This window comes from Microtus oregoni, unplaced genomic scaffold (assembly GCF_018167655.1).
Source record: "Microtus oregoni isolate MIOR12 unplaced genomic scaffold, Mior012 000020F_ref0000438, whole genome shotgun sequence".
NCBI lineage: Eukaryota > Metazoa > Chordata > Mammalia > Rodentia > Cricetidae > Microtus > Microtus oregoni.
The window spans coordinates 13254182-13270304 of NW_024543079.1; the positions used below are offsets into that span (position 1 = coordinate 13254182).

Sequence of the window (16123 nt, forward strand, 5' to 3'; positions counted from 1 at the left end):
ACACACACACCACACACACACACACACACACACCGATATGCATGTGCCCACTCTAAATATACACTTCTGAGTATAAATCCAGAAGAGGTGAAAACATCATCCACAAGACAGCTCCACACCCTGGGCTGCTGCAGCTGGGTTAGTCACAATAGCCAAGAGGTAAGAAAAATGAAGACGAAGAAGAAAAGAAAAAAGAGCATCTATTGATAACAAAATGTGACATACACAATGAAGTATTATTCTGCCTCAGAAAGGAACATGAATGACCCTTAAGAACATTATGCTAAGTGAAATAAGCCATTCATAAAAAGACAAACGTTGTGTGAGTCCACGTAGGGGAGGTTTCTAGTCAAATTTACAGAGGCAGAAAATAGATTGGTGGCTGCTACAGGCTGGAAGAGACAGGGAATGGGGAGTTATTGTTTAATGAAAAGAATTTCAGTTTTTCAAGATAAAGAAGTTCTGTAGAGCCAACAAAAAGGCTTGGCAAGTAACAAGTAAGAGTCTCATACCTGGTAGCCGGAGATTGATCTCTAGATCCCAACATGGAAGGAAAGACGCAACCCTCGAAAGTCGTCCTCTGACCTTCCAGCATGTTGAGGTACACACACACCCATACACACACACACACCTGCTCATGTTCGTGCTCTCTCTCTCTCTTTCATACACGCACACACACACACACACACACACACACACACACACCTGCTCACGTTCGTGCTCTCTCTCTCTCTTTCATATACACACACACACACACACACACCCATACACACACACACACACACACACACACACACATACCTGCTCACGTTCGTGCTCTCTCTCTCTCTCTTTCATACACACACACACACACACACACCATTATTATTATCAACAATGCTGCTTTATTTTTAAAAGTTAAAGAGATGGTGGTAGTGACGGCCACACAGTGAGAACACCCTTAACACCACTAAACCGTACACTTAAAAAACTGAGGGTCTAGCCAGGTAGGGGTGGTGGCACATGTCTTTAATCCCAGCACTTGGGAGGCAGAGGCAGATTGATCTCTGTGAGTCTGAGGCCAGCCTAGTGCACAGAGTGAGTTCCAGGACAGCCAGGATGGTTACACAGAGAAACCCTGTCTAAAAACAAAAACCAAAAGAAACAAGCCCGAGTGTTGAAGGAGATGACTTAATGGGCAAAACCACTTGCTTTGCAAGCGTGAGGACCCGAGTTTGAATCTCCAGCACCCATGTTTGCCTGTTTGTTGTTGTTATTGTTGTTTTTTAAGCCGGACATAGATGGATATGCCCGTAACTTCCACATCAAAGGCAAAGACAGGTCAAGTCCAAGAATTCACGAGCCAGTCAGCCTGGCTGCAAGAGCAAGTTTCAGAGTTGGTGAAAGACCCTGTCAAGACAGAAAGGCAGAGAGCGACAGAGGAAGACACCAGTGCCTGGTCTGGCCTCCACACTGATGCATATGGGCATATGCCCCATATACTCACACAAAAAGATACAATCCGCACGTACACACACACACACACACAAAGACAGCAAATTTTAGGATATATATATATATTGCCACAATTTAAAGAAAAATTTAGTGCTACACAGAAAAACGAACATGAAGAGAAGACTAAAAGCTAACGACAGAATACGCGACCTGAGAGAGCCGAGACCGCAGTTCTACCAAGATACCCCTATAATGGTATACACCTTAAATCCCAACAGAGAGATGGAGCTCTGAGATTTCAAGGCTAGCCTTGTCTCTACAGCAAATTCCAGACCAGTCAGGGCTACATAACGAGTTCCTGTCTCAAAAAACAAAGGGCAAAAAGAAACATTCAGACGTCACACAACCTGGAGCCGCTCAGCCTCCTTATCTACAGGATCTTCTGGTTCATCACTCCACCCTTATTGTTTTATGATATCAAGTTTGAGCTTACATAGCCACGAGTTTAATAACCCCGACAAGCCTAATAATTCTGGGAGTCAGCTTTAAAGAAAGGGTTGGGACAGAGAGACCTGGGTTCAAATCCCAGTCCCATTGCTTCCTAACTGAGTGGCTGTTCAATTCCTATATAGTAGAAGAAAACAATGGAGGCGGGGCTAAGAGCTTGGCTTATAGGCCCTGCTATCCGAGTCCTGATGAGAACTATGGACGAGCCTGCTACATAGTACTCTATCACAAATACTATGGTGGGGGGATAGTTGACAAGGGTTTATTTAATTGATGCAGCGTTGGGGCTTGAACCCAGGGCTTCACATGAGCTACGTGGAGTATGTTTTCAGTGGGTAACAAGAAGGAACCCTAGTCTCAAAGCGCCAGCTCTTGAGTTCCCCTCCTGAAATCGTGGACCATTAAAGCTAGCAGGAAACCCATTTTACAGACAACAGGACCAAGACCCATTAGAAAATGACTTACCCAAGGTCATGGAGCGAATTACTGTGAAAGGATCTGTAACCTTGACTCCCACTGACTGAATCCTACAGTACAAATCCTTGCTGTCAGGGAAGCTGCCTTTGTCTGCAGACTTGGGAGGAAAGGAAGGTGGGCTTCCGGGCCCCAAACACCAAAATGTAGCTGGCCCTAGCCCAAGTGGGAATAGAGCAATCCTGCCCTCTGATTGGCCCGTGGCAGAAGCAGGGCGAGACTCCCATGGCGGTAGGACCAGGCCAACTGGGCCAGCAGCCAGAGTGGCGCCAAAGGCACAGCTCGGAGTCCTCTCACCAGCTACATAATAAAGTAATTATGGGATTAGGGATAAAATTAGTCACTTGTGTAATTATTTTCCTTAGAACAAGAGCAGAAAGGGCCTTTTTAAAAGAGTCACTCCTTGGCCATCCCGAGAGTACCGACGCAGCAGCAGATGAGTGCACACAGACACAGCAATGATGTAACGGAGGGAGAGGCTCTAACCCTCAGAGACAGGAGTTATAAGGAACACCTTGTCACTCTGTCACAGAAACATTGCCTTCCATCAAGCACCTTTAGAAGGTAGAATCTGGTAAAACACACTCTTCGTGTAAGAATGATATCATGCCTGTTTGTGTGGGTGTGTGCACATGTGTGCTTCTATGTGTGGAATGACATCTTACCTGTTTGTGTGGGTGTGTGCACATGTGTGCTTCTATGTGTGGAAGCCAGAGAGTTGGCGCTGGGTGTTTCCCTTGAGCGCCCTCTGCCTTATATTTTTGAGACGGGGTCTGTCACTGAACCCAAAGCTCATCAATTCAGCTATGCTGGTTAGCCCGCTGTCTGCCTTCCTTCCTAGTGCCAGGACTAAAGATGAACACTGCCACTTCCACTCCTATGTGGCCTCTGAGGATCTGAATTCAGGTCTTCATTCTCATATAAGAAGCATTTTACCAACTGAGCCATCTCCCCTGCTCCTGATGGAATCGTCTCTTATGTCTCTCCCCAGTCAGAGCACAGTGGACTTGAATTATAAGTACTGCCTCCATCTTGAAGTCAATGATACAAAAATCCAGGCAGGAACTGAGGAACCAGAGGAGTCCCTGGTATCAGTTGCTATGGTAGGCAGAATAAAGGCTTGTACACAAAGGCGTTCATACCCTCACACCCAGAAGCTGTGGGCATTACCTCACATGCAAATGAGATTCCCCACATATGATTCAGGGAAAGAGTCTGAGATGGAGGATGATCTGGAATTTTCCATGGGACCTATGTAAACACAGGGATCTTGCGGTAAAAGATGAAGAAGACATGAGAAACAGACGAGACAGGGTGGCGGAAGCAGGAGCTGGAAGGAACCCAATGCTGAGTTGGAAGGACAAGTCAAGGAATGGGGGTAACCTGCAGATGCTAACAGGATATGGTACTGTTCCCCCTGGCAGCCCTACCAAAACCTTGACCTTTGTCCCATAGGGCAAACTGTGCAGACTGATAGAATTCCAGAGCTTTAAGATCCTAAGTATGTGGTAACTTGCCAGGGAAGGGCAGGCTTAACAGGTAGAGTGTTTGCTTAGCATCTAGAAAAACCTGAGTTCGATTCTCAGCACTATGTAAAACTGGGAGTAATATGTTCCTGTGATCCCAACATCCTGAGGCAGGGGGATCAGAAGTTCAAGGCCATCCTTATCTACACAGTATCTGCGGCCAGACTAGACCGTGTGAGACCTAGACACAAAACCTAGGAAGCTAAGGAGCCTCCGGAGTCAGTTTCGAGGCCATCTCCCTCTAGGTTGGAACTCTCATAAAACTCCCTCTTCCAGGGTCAGCCAAGGAGACTCCCTGATGCCAGACATCTCCTGAATGGATCAGTGGAAGAGGCTCAAAGAGATACCACTGGGGACACGGAGTCCAAGAGAAGGTGACAGCTCTGGGTGGAAAACGGAAGCATGCCTAGAACTCCACTTCTTAGTCAAGAGCCTTTAACTAAACCGCAAAGAGTCACTTTTCCCATAAACCAGATGGGGTGGGGGTGGGGCTGCACCAGGGAAAGAGGCCCAGAGTCCTCTCCCTAGTCCTTGCTCTGCCCTGAATCAGCAGGTGGTCACACATCAGCCCCTCCCTCCTTCAGGCTTGTCACCATGTCCTGTCACCGTGGCTCACTCCTCTGCAGCATCAAGTGGAGTCCACGGACAGAAACGCTCTGCGGACCCTGTGGGATGACTCACCCTCACGAGGCTCAGGGTCAGCTGAGGAAACAGACTCAGGCAGCGAAGTGAGGGGAACCTGGTCTGAACCTCAGCAGTGTAACCCTATGCCCACCCGCACTCCCAGTCACCCCTTTGAGTCACCAGAACCAGCGCTGAGGGGCTAGATGGGGGTGTGGTGAGCTGGACCTGCTCCTTAGAAGAAACAGGTTGTACAGGCTAAGGGAAGTCCAAGGAGGGTTCTGTCCATCCCTCTGGCCCAGGAAACAGAGGACTGAATGCCCCCACAGAATGTATGGCATCCATAGCCTCTGCCCTAGAATCCCCCTCCTCCTGGAGCTGACCCCAAGAGACCTCCCGTGAATACAGAACGAGCATTTCTGCAGCATGTGCCTGGTGGGTCTTTCTCACCCACACAACTGCCAACAACCTGCAAGGTCGTCAACAGGAAAGGGTTAGGCCCGCCGTGTGCCTGTGGAACACAATAATGTCACAGAAAGATCTCAGCATTCTGAGTGCCAACCCCAGGACAGCACAGATGGGATGGTAATTCCCGGAGGAACTGGGAGGAAACACACCAAACTCCCTCAGGGCACTCAGTAGTGATGCTCCCCCTCCCCCTGGTCTAATTTGGTTTTAGGAAACCATCAATAACAGCAGCGGGGCCCTGAGGAGCATGATACTAGGCTGACGGAAAGAGAAAGCCAGTGGGGTCCAGGAAGAGCCACAAGAGGCCAGAAAGATGGGTTCGGTATCCTGGAGACCTAGCAAGGGGTGCTGCAGAGGGAACGTGAGTGGGTCTGTGCAACCTGGGACACCTGCCTCTGATTCCATCTGTACTCACGATCAAACCAGATGCCAGGAAGGCACTAAAGTCCCCCACTCCACTCCTCACTCAGGAGTCTGAGAAAGTGATCCCACCCTGGCCAGTGTGGAGCGCAGGAGAGCACCTGCAACACAAACCAAGTCGCTGGGCAGTGGTGGTGCAAACTAATCCCAGCACTTGGGAGGCAGAGGCAGGCAAATAACTGCGTTCAGCGGCCAATCTGGTCCACAGTGTGAGTTCTAGAACAGCCTGGGCTACACAAAGAAATCCTGTCTCAAAACAACAACAACAAAACAAAAGCAACGACAACAAAAAGTAAGCGCCCAGGTGAATGACCACACCCAACTGCCCATGTCCACCCCAGGAAACAGGGCTGGCCTCACAGACAAGGGCCTTCATTGAGCTTGCTAGTGTTTCTGGGATGATCATGCTGCTCGTGTTTCCCCTGGGAGCCTCCAACACCACACATACACACTCACTTCTCGGCCCAGCCCTCAGCCTCAATGAGACATAAGACCGCCCTTGACGTACGCTACATAACGTGCCCAAAATGGCCTCCTCATTGCACATCCTCACGAATGCCTTGCCCATGCCAGCCTCCTTTCTCTTTCTGCAGGTTCTCTTCTCCCTTCCCTACCACCTCATCACCCACACCCTCCCAACTGGCAAGCTCCAGCACAGGAGCCAGGTCCTCCAGGACATCCTCACTGTCCAGTGTCCATTGCTGTTTCCCACTACATGTGAGATGGACAGCGGCCAAGTCCCAGCTGCTGCAGGCCCAGAGGTGGTGGGAGGCTGGGCCAGAGTCCAACTCCAAACCACACTCAGAAGGCCGATGACCTCTGCAAGCCACCTTTGACCCTCAGTCTGGTGAGTCAAGAAGAAACAGGGCTGAGTCACTCCCAGATGTCCCCCCATTAAGCCCTTTTTAAGACAACTGACATTATGTACTAAATACCACAGCCCGAACGTGAAGGTCATCATCCAGGCCAGCCTGTGGGAGCAAGTCTAGCTGGGCCAAGTCAAGGCCAGCACCAACTGGGCTACCCATGTGCCAGCAGGGAGCTCGGTGTCATCACCACGCTCCACTTTCAAGGCAGCTGAGCAATCCTTAAGTGAGGTCCTTGGGGATCTAAAAGTGAGATTCAAACATCAGCTCCAACACAAGCCTCCCAACTCAGACACCATCAATGCAAGGCAAAGACTTCCTCTTCCTGCTCACTGACACTTCCAGGAATGAGCAGCATCTAAGCCCAGCCCTGAGGCACCACAGGACTTGCAGCCAAGGACTGCTCCCCAGTCTAGGCTTTCTCCTCCCCTTGCCTTTGACATGAGACACACCAGAGAAAGGCATTTGGAACTGCTACTTTGTCGGCCTTGATGACAGCCCTGACAGGTGCTGTTATTATTCCTGTATGATTGATGTGGAAACTGTAGCCCAGGCATCCACCCAAGATCACTTAGACCGCGCAAGTTAGGCCTGGAGCCTAGGACCACTGAGCCCCAGGGATCTTCACACTGTCCCTCCTGCTCCAAGTTCGGCTCTGCATGCTGCCCAGCCGGCCCACAGAAGTGGGATCTCTCTCCATCATTCGGTAATCTTCAGTGTATTAGCCTGAGCCTGGGTCTAGCTGGAGGGGACGAGGACAAGAACAGCTGTGGGATTTGGGGGCATCAAAAAAACACAACTTCAGAAAATACAACTTCCCTAGGGGGAAGACAGGATAATGCTACAGTTTCATTTATTCATTCATTCATTCAGCCCCACTCAAACACCCTTCACTCAGCTCAGGGCTTGAACACTACCACTGAGTTACAACCCCAGCCCCTAGAGTTTTGAGATAGGATCTCACTATGAAGCCACCCGGTTAGGCCTTCCTTCACGTCATCTTTTCGCCTCTGGCCTCCCCAGTGCTGGGATGACAGGCACATGTCACCACACTTAGCTTTACATTCTGACCTGCATCCTACCAATAAACCAGAACCAATAAAACAGAATATGACCAGAGCCTTGAAAGAGGCCAGGTGAGGGGCGTGGAAAGTCAAAGTGAAGAGAAACCGAGCTGTTCGGCTGGGAAAGTTGGAGCTGGAAGGACCAGGGCCTTTTTTATCCCAGTTGTTCCATTTTTTTAATAGGAAGGGAAACTGTGACCCAGGGAGGAGATGGGACCTTCTAAATGCCAAGAATAAGTGTATGGAAACATCAGGATTAGACTGCGGGCCCACTGACCTTTGGGTTAGATTCCCTGGAACCAGATGAGAGATGCTTCCTGGGTAAAATGAATGAGTGCAGGAAGGAGAGGAGCAGAGACACCTACGCAGCGGGACCGTAGCTCGCTGTGGTCTCTCACTCCATGCAAGGTGTGGGCAGAAGGGAGGCCCTTCCATTCACCAATGCTCAAGCTCCACTAGCAGCCAATCAGGGCTCTAAAAGCGGAAGAAACTTTGGCTGCCTTGGCAACACAGACAAAGCCTCTCCTCCACACCAGGATCAGCTGGAGTATGATTCCACCCAAGCAGACAGGGCTCTTCTCTCCTGGCCGTAGGAGCAGAACAGACTAATCCTGAACTCCAGCTGTGTCCTGGGTCCACCTCTGGAGGGGAGGCAGGAGCAGATGGGCCCACAAATCTAAGGCTCAGGACAGTGACGAGTCCTCTCCATCTTTCAGGGTCCACCTACACTGGGTTTGCCTTAAAATGGGCCAGGGCCTGGGCCTGGGGCTGTTATCAGTTTATCACTTAAGCCTTCTTCCCTGATTCACACTTGGATCGGGGCTAGTTCCTCCCTTTCTCTTGTACCCCCATCCTGGCCCAGGTTGTCCTTAAGGAGAAAATGGAACATCTGTGACCTAGGGTTGCTAGCCCACACTCATCAAGAGGTAAAAGAAAAGAAGAGCTTTAATCCCAGTAGTAGAGACAGGAGGATCTTTAAGTTTAAGGCCAGCCTGGTCTACAAAGACAGTTCCAGGGCAGCCGAGGCTACACAGAGAAACCATGTCTCAAAAAACAAACAAACAAAACAAGGCAGTGGGGAAGTGCAGGCCTCATGCCACCTTTGAAAAGTTGCCCAGCCCCATCCAGAGCCCTGGAACACATAAAGCGTTCTGCTAAATGGAATTGCCTCTATACACTTTGAAGAAAACTGATGGGCTCTGAAAACAGTTTCCAAATAGAGTCCCAGCATTGCCACCTACAAGCCAAATGGCCATTTCCTCCCTTGCCAAGTCCCTAGGCCATGTGTAGTATCTCCATGGAGGACTCTCTTGACTCAGAAGAGGAATCCATCACTCCGGGATTTGGGGAATGTTTTCCACACCAGAGACCAGAGCAAAGCCAAGCAGGGTATCCCGCACCTGTAACATGAACCTGGGAGGTGGATGAGGAGTTCAAGGCCACCTTGGCTTTCCAGAAAGTTCGAGGACAACCCAGGCCACCTAAGACCACGTCTCAAAAACAAAAACAAAAACAAAAAAAAAAAACCAGGAGAGCTGGAGAAATGGCCCAGAGATTGATCAAGAGCATCGGTTGCTATTCCAGAGGAGCTGGGTTTGATCTCAGTACCCACATGGTAGCTCACAACCCTCTGCACCTCTTGTTTCAGGGGAGTCAACGCCCTCTTCTGGCATCTCTGGGCACCAGGCATACACGTGGTGCACAGACATACATACAGGCAAAATAATCATACACATAAAATAAAACAAAACAAAATTTAAACAAAAAAAACCACCAAACATTGAGTACAAAAAGAGTCCAAACAACAGGGTTTCTCATGAAACATCTCACTAGTCAGGAAAGACAAACCGGACATCAAGACCCACAAGCATGTCCAGATTCCACTCACCACAAACCCTTCCACCAGCCACTGGAAGGCCTACAGTCCCCCCCCCCCCCCAGGTTCCTTCCTCTCCCCTCTCTCCACATAGCCGGCCCCTTGCTCATCCACTCCCCCTTACATACTTCTTAAACTGTCTCTTCTCCATTTTTGTTGCCTGAGGTTAACCCAGTACCAACAGCCTGCCTCCTGGCACTGCCTCCCACCAATGACACTGCCCAACCCACTTGTGTCTTCTACTCTGCTCCACCAATCCATCTCACCATCTCCTGCCTGAGAGCTGGCTGCCTCATTCCCAACCTAACGCCCTGCAGGATCCTCTTCAAAGTCTCAGCTCCTGGCCCAGTGTGCACAGGCATAGGATGCTGGCTGCCTGCTATTGCACAAACTTCTACTCCCCAGCATGTCTAGCAAGCTTAGGCCCACTCTAAAACCCAATCCCGTTTGAGGCCCTTCGCTTACTGTCTCCTTTGCACCCACGGTTACCTCTTTTTCCTGGCTAGTTTTATGTCAACTTGACACAGGTAGAATTGTCTGAAAGGGAAGCTCAATGAAAAAATGCCTCCATAAAATTCAGCTGGAGGGTATTTACTTAGTGATTGACAGGGGAGGGCCCAGCCAATTGTGGATGCTGCCATCCCTGGGCTATTGGTCCCAGGTTCTACTAGAAAACAGGCTGTGCAAACCAAGGAGAACGAGCCGGTAAGCAGCATTCTCATGGCCTCTGCATCAGTTCCTGCCTCCAGGTTCCTGCCCTCGTGTTTCTGATGATGAACTACTGTTCTATGGAACTGTGGGTGAAATAAACCCTTTCCTCCCCAAGCTGCTTTTGGTCATGGTGTTTCATCGCAGCAATAGTAACCCTAACTAGGACGCTATTTCTTTGAAAGGCCCTTTCTGAACGTGCCGCTGCTGAATGAAAGATGCCAGCTTGCCCCAAGTGAACACAGTCAATGGCATCCCTCTGCCCAGCCTCGCCTGCACTACCTCAACTAACATTTACCCAGACCCTAGGAGGCATACACTAACATCAATCCATCCACAGAGGAATCCAGCAGAGGCCATGGATAAATCTATGCATTAAACCCTCAGGCTGGAAAGATGGCTGTGGTTAAGAGCACTGACTGCTCTTCCAAAGGACCCAGGTTCAACTCCCAGCACCCATATGGCAGCTCGCAACTGTCTCTGACTCTGGTTCCAGAAGCACCCTCACACAGACAGGCAAAACACCAATTCACATAAAATAAAAATAAAGTTTAAAAAAAAATAAAAACTCGGGTCACCCTGTCCTCTGCCCTGCAAAAACACTGCAGTAGCTAATGGAATCAGAAAATACAGCTTGTGCCCCACTGAGTTCTCCTGGGTTGGCAAAGCCACATCAGCAAGGGTCTAGCCTGTTCCTCTCTAGGTTTGCCTTTATCCAACGTACCCCATAGTATAGCATGGACTATGGACTTTTAATAAAGAGTGGCTGTAGCCAGACTTTCAAGAGAGCTGTGCATTTATCTCCATGGCCAACAATGATTTGTCTTCCTTCTTTCCTTCCTTCCTTGATGGTGGTGGTGCACACCTTTAATCCTAGCTCTTGGGAGGCAGAGTCAGGCAGATCTCTGAGTTTGAGACTGCAAAGCAAGTCCTGGTCTGCAGAGCAAGTTCCAGGAGAGCAAGGGATATACAGAGACTCAAAAGCAAAGAGCAAACAAAAAGATTTATCTCTTCTTATTTTACACATATGAGCATTTTGCCAGCATGTATGGCCTGTTGCCTACAGAGGTCAGAAGAAGGCATTGGATATTTGGAACTGGAGTTACAGACAGTTGTGAGCTGCTGTATGGATGTTGGGAACTCACCCAGGTCCTCTGAAAGAGCAGCCAGTGCTCTTCACTGATGAGCCATCTCTCCATTCTCACCCTCAATGATTTCTGGGCACTGTCCTTCAGATAATCTAAACCACAGCTGGGCATCAGGGATCCAACACCAGCTCAGCTTTCCAGTTTCAGTTGCTGCTGCGCCCTCACCCCATGCACGAGTGGGTATTAACTTACTTCCATGTTAATTCCCTCTAAAAGCCACCATTTACCAAGCACCTACTAAGAGCGGTGCTGTAGGCCCAGGCATCCACCGGCACTCTGACTCCCTCCATCAGACACACTGACTGCCTAGCTTGTGTTGTGCACTGTAGAAATAAGAACAGAAATGAACTATTAAACACATACACACTCACACACATTATGATGACAAGGGATTGAGATATGGAGATAAACTGGGCATAATGGCTTAGGTTAGTAACTCAAGTTTAGGCAGAAGGGTCATGAATTCAAGGCTAACCTGAGCTGCATAGCAAGGTCTTATTTCAAAAGCTGGGCAGGGCAGAGAGAGGAAGCAGTTATGGGATCAGTGGGATGGAGAATTAAATAAACTGAGACATAAAAGGTAAGGAGCCAAAGCCATAAAGAGCCAGAGGAAGCCGCCAGGTGTGGTGGCACAGCCTTTTATCCAAGCATTCTAGAGGCAGAGGCAGGCCGATCTCTGGGTTCGGTGCCAATCTGGTCTACAGAGTGAGTTCCAGGTCACCCAGGGCTGTACAGAGAAACCTGTCTCAAAAATCAACCAAAGAGTCAGAGAAAGAACTCTAAGTAAAAGGAACAACCTATATAAAGGTCGTGAGGTGAGAATTTGCTAAATGACAGAAGATTCCTGGGGCTCAATTAAGTGACCAGTGGGGAGAAACACGGTGGGGGAAGGAGGCTCCCTTTCCTAGAGGGCCTTCATGGGAAGTTTAGACTTTGATTTTAAGATTTTAATTTTTTCCCCCAAGACAGTGTTTCTGTATAGAGCCCTGGTTGTCCTGGAACTTGCTCTGTAGACCAGTTGGCCACAAATTCAAAAATCCGCCTGCCTCTGCCTCCCAACTGCTGGAATTAAAGGTATGCACCACCAGGCCCAGTTGAGAAGTTTAGATTTTATTATAAGAACAAAAGAGTCAATGAAGTGGCTTGTGTCTTGGAAGATACTCTCCTGTATGCAATATATACAAAGTAAATGATCCGCCCCCCAGTATGCAATGTATACAAAGTAACTGATCCGCCCCCCCCAGTATGCAATATATACAAAGTAATTGATCTTCCCCCCCAGTATGCAATGTATACAAAGTAACTGATCCACCCCCCAGTATGCAATGTATACAAAGTAACTGATCCACCCCCTGTATGCAATATATACAAAGTAACTGATCCACCCCCAGTATGCAATGTATACAAAGTAGCTGATCCCCACTAGTCCAGAGGAGAAACCTGGTAAACATGAGTCCGGTTTACTCCTCTCCACCAGCCTTCCATCCCAGGCAAAGAACATCCTCTTCTAATTCCCATTCCTTCTTCTAACCTAGATGTTGTCAAAACCTACATTTTCTGAGGACACGAGGGATAATTAATCTGCATACTCTTGTGAGTATTCAGTGAGGCGGTCCCGTGAACTTCAGCCACACAGTGGGGTTGCCGCAGAGATGGGCTGTTCCTCCCTCCCCCTGAACTGGCTGTTGGGTTGACTGCAGATCAGGAGGGACAGGAGCCAGCAAACTCGGGCTTCCCTCTACCTTCTCATTCTCTATCTGGCACCCATGGAGATGCTCAGAAAGTCTGGCTCTTGGCAATTATGAGCTGGGGAAGTAGGTAAGGGAGGTGCCTAGGGAAAGCTCTCTCCACCCCTGCACTCACAACATCTCCCGCTTTGAGAGGGTCACAGTACAGAAAGAAGCTATTTCCCGGAGACATTTGATACTCACTAGGACGTTAGCTGATCCTGTCAACATCTGCAGGAAGCAACCATAAGGCAAAGCCTGTCTTCCCATTCGGAACCCAGGGCTGTCAAGATTGTTCAGTTTGTCCAAGAACAGATAGGAATGAATGGCAAAACTCTAGTTAGAATAGTATGATTGGAGAACACTGAGCCCCAAGCCCACAGATAAAGAGACTGATGTTCAAGGAAAGACTAGACTTACCCACAGTGACAGACTGAGGAAGTCTCCAGCACAGGTAGAAAAGGTAACTGAGGGTAGGTTGGGCTTTGGGGGTGGGGGTCAAGGGCAGGGCAGCACTGCTTCCTCTGGCCTGGCCTGCCCCAGTTCCAGCCCTCCCATTGCTCAGGGGTGTGGCAAAACCTGCCAAACCAGTCCCGGTGCCAGGGCCAAATGGCAGAGCCCAGAGCTGTGGCAGCAGCCAGCAAGAATCTGGGACCGGAAGGACTCAAAGAGGCTCCTCCCAACCTGCCAGCCGGGCCAGAGGTCCTTGCACTGCCTGGGGACAGGGTAGGTGCTCACCGCTGAGCCTTCTATCACTGGAATGTTGTGCGTCAGGAATAACCAGGACTGTCCCCCATGTCCCTCCCCTTCTGCTCGGACAGTCAACCTTCTGTCTAGCTGTGTCACTTGAGCAAGAAACCCGAGGCTTATCTGAGAACTGAGACAGAAGGCAGGGAAGGTGGAAAAATGACAGAAATTGCCCTCGGATCCTGTGGGACCGAGAAGCGCCCTCTAGACAGGAAAGACTTTGTTAAAAGGCTGGGCTCATGTGAGCATGTGACACATGGGCCACAAGAGTGTCTCACAGATGCAAGGGACTCCCATCTCAACACAAACCCTCAGAGGGGCAATGGGGAGATGACCACAGACACGCACAGACTAGCCCAAGGCCACACAGCAAAACTATACCAGAGATGGGAGCACAGCATAAGACTGACTTCCCAGAACACAGAAGCTTCCATGGAACAGGCACTTTTCCCAGATTCAAAATCCCACCCCATACCAAGAGGCCCCTTTCTTAGGATCTCCCAGGAGCTCCAGAGACCGGGGGAAAGTTCCCTTCATTTTACCAGCCAGGTACCGCCAATCCCTGAGTGTTGCTATACAAAAGTACCACCCACAGCTGGCTTTGTTCCTCACACCTCCAAAGGCTAGAATGTCAAGGTGGCAGCAGATATGGTGTCGGTAAGGACGCTACTTTCTGGTACACAGCTGGCACCTTCCAGCATGTCCCCACATGATAGAAGGACAAGCCGGCTCTCTGGGATCTTTCGCAAGAGCAGGCATGCTGTTCACAAGGAAGGAGCCTTCACCCCAAAGGCTCCACCCTAAAACTAGCTCCCAGAGCTATGTGCCAGCACTTGGATCCTAGGGACATAAAAACAGCACGTGTTTACCTGCAGCACTGGCCTTCTGCACTCCAGCATCCAGGACACCAGTTGTGGTGAGAGCTCAATGAACGCGCCAGCAGTCGGAGACACAACCCTTTCCTAGGCACAGCCACCGGGGCCAGGAGTGGGAAAACAGAAAACAGACAAGAAAAGGAAACCTGAATCTAGGAACTGAGGGCTGTCTGGCTATGAGGCAAAGATACCGTGGGCTCCGAGCTACCAAGATCCTGAGCCCAAAAGCTGTGGGAAACAGTTGTGCCAGCCACACTGAACATCTGGATTTTAGGCCTGTGCGTGTCTGTCACCCAATGCTAACCTTATCTATGATATTCACAGAGTAAAAAATCAGGGTCAAATTAACCCTGCCCTTCCCTGGTGGAGCCCCAGAGGCAGGTTCCCCCAGCACCTCAACAGGGATTTTCAAAGCAGGGAGACCCAAGCTGAAATCATGAGGGGCCACTTCCCTGATAAATATTAGCACAATGGAGATGCTGCCACCTCCCCTGCCTCCCAAAGGGCATGTACAGTGATGGATGGGCTCATGGTCTGTGAACTGCAAAGGGCTGAACACATGAAATTACCAACAAGAACACAATCATCACTGGCCTTGCTGACCACATCCGATCCCAATATCTAAATATCAACCACCATCATCACGGTTTAAAGTTCACAGTAGAAGGAACTACCTACTGAGTAAAGCTGCCTGTGTTCTCACCAAAATGAGGATCATTATTGACTCCATTTTACGGATGGTCAAATCAAGGCACAGAGGCAAAAAAAAGCATCTCACAGAAACTCACAGTAGTGGAACAAGGTCTCCATGCAGGCCTGAGCCTGGACAGAGCACAAGTTCAACTGCAATCAGTGGAATTGCAATCCACTGCTGAGGCAATTCCAGCAGCCAGAGCATGATGCGTCCCCATGTTAACGCAGTCACCTCCCTGACTCCTGCAGTAGTAACCGCGAGAGGACACAACTCTGTCTCAAGTAGCTGGGACCATCAACCCAGCCATGTGGCTGTGTTTTCTATCTTTGCACAGTTATCTGTCACCCTCCTGGGCTGTAGTTGCCTTGTGCTCCCCCGTCCTGGGTACCCATGTGGCCACCCACAGTCCTGGCGTGAACCTCCTGGCACCAATCATGTTATCTCTGCTGTCTGTCAAAGTCTTGGGACAACGGGAAGAAATGGAGGTTGTTCGTGCTAAATGGTGCATCCCCCGTGGCTGTGCAAACTGTAGGAAAAGTATTCAGTCAAGCCTTAGTGAAGCAGAGGTTAGATGGCAGGGGAGAAAAATCTTTGCCAACTCAATAAAACTCTCATTCAATTGCTCAAGATGAGCCTCTTCATGTTCCCTGGCCTCCGTTTCTTTACCTGTTAAGTGGGGACTATTCTTGGCCTATCTCTTCTCAAGGCTGTTATGATGAGCAAACATATGTGCTTTACAAGATGTGATATTTATTAATGCATTTATTCAACAAATCTGCTGAGCTCTCACGGGTAGGGTATGCTCTAATCCAGACTATTCTTTTTTAAAAAAAAAAAAATTATGCTTATTTTATGTGTGTGAGTCTATTGCTTGCATGCTTGTGTGTGCGCTGTGTGCACGCCTGGTGCCCACAACGGCCAGAAGAAGGCACTAGACTCCCTGGAATGGAGTTACAGATGGGTGTGAG

The 16123-nt window shown here is 49.4% G+C and overlaps 1 protein-coding gene across 4 annotated transcripts in view; it reads right to left on the reverse strand.

Annotated features, from left to right (window-relative positions):
• The window catches only part of Epb41l1 (erythrocyte membrane protein band 4.1 like 1), a 120672-nt gene that overhangs the window by 81372 nt on the left and 23177 nt on the right, over positions 1-16123 (reverse strand). Inside the window, exon 1 of one of the 4 annotated variants that reach the window (XM_041670547.1) lies at positions 13260-13275. The exons of the other annotated variants lie outside the window; for them this stretch is intronic. The gene's annotated coding sequence lies outside the window, so the exon portion shown is untranslated. Of the gene's footprint in view, positions 1-13259; positions 13276-16123 lie in introns of those variants that run through there. 4 annotated transcript variants of the gene reach the window in all.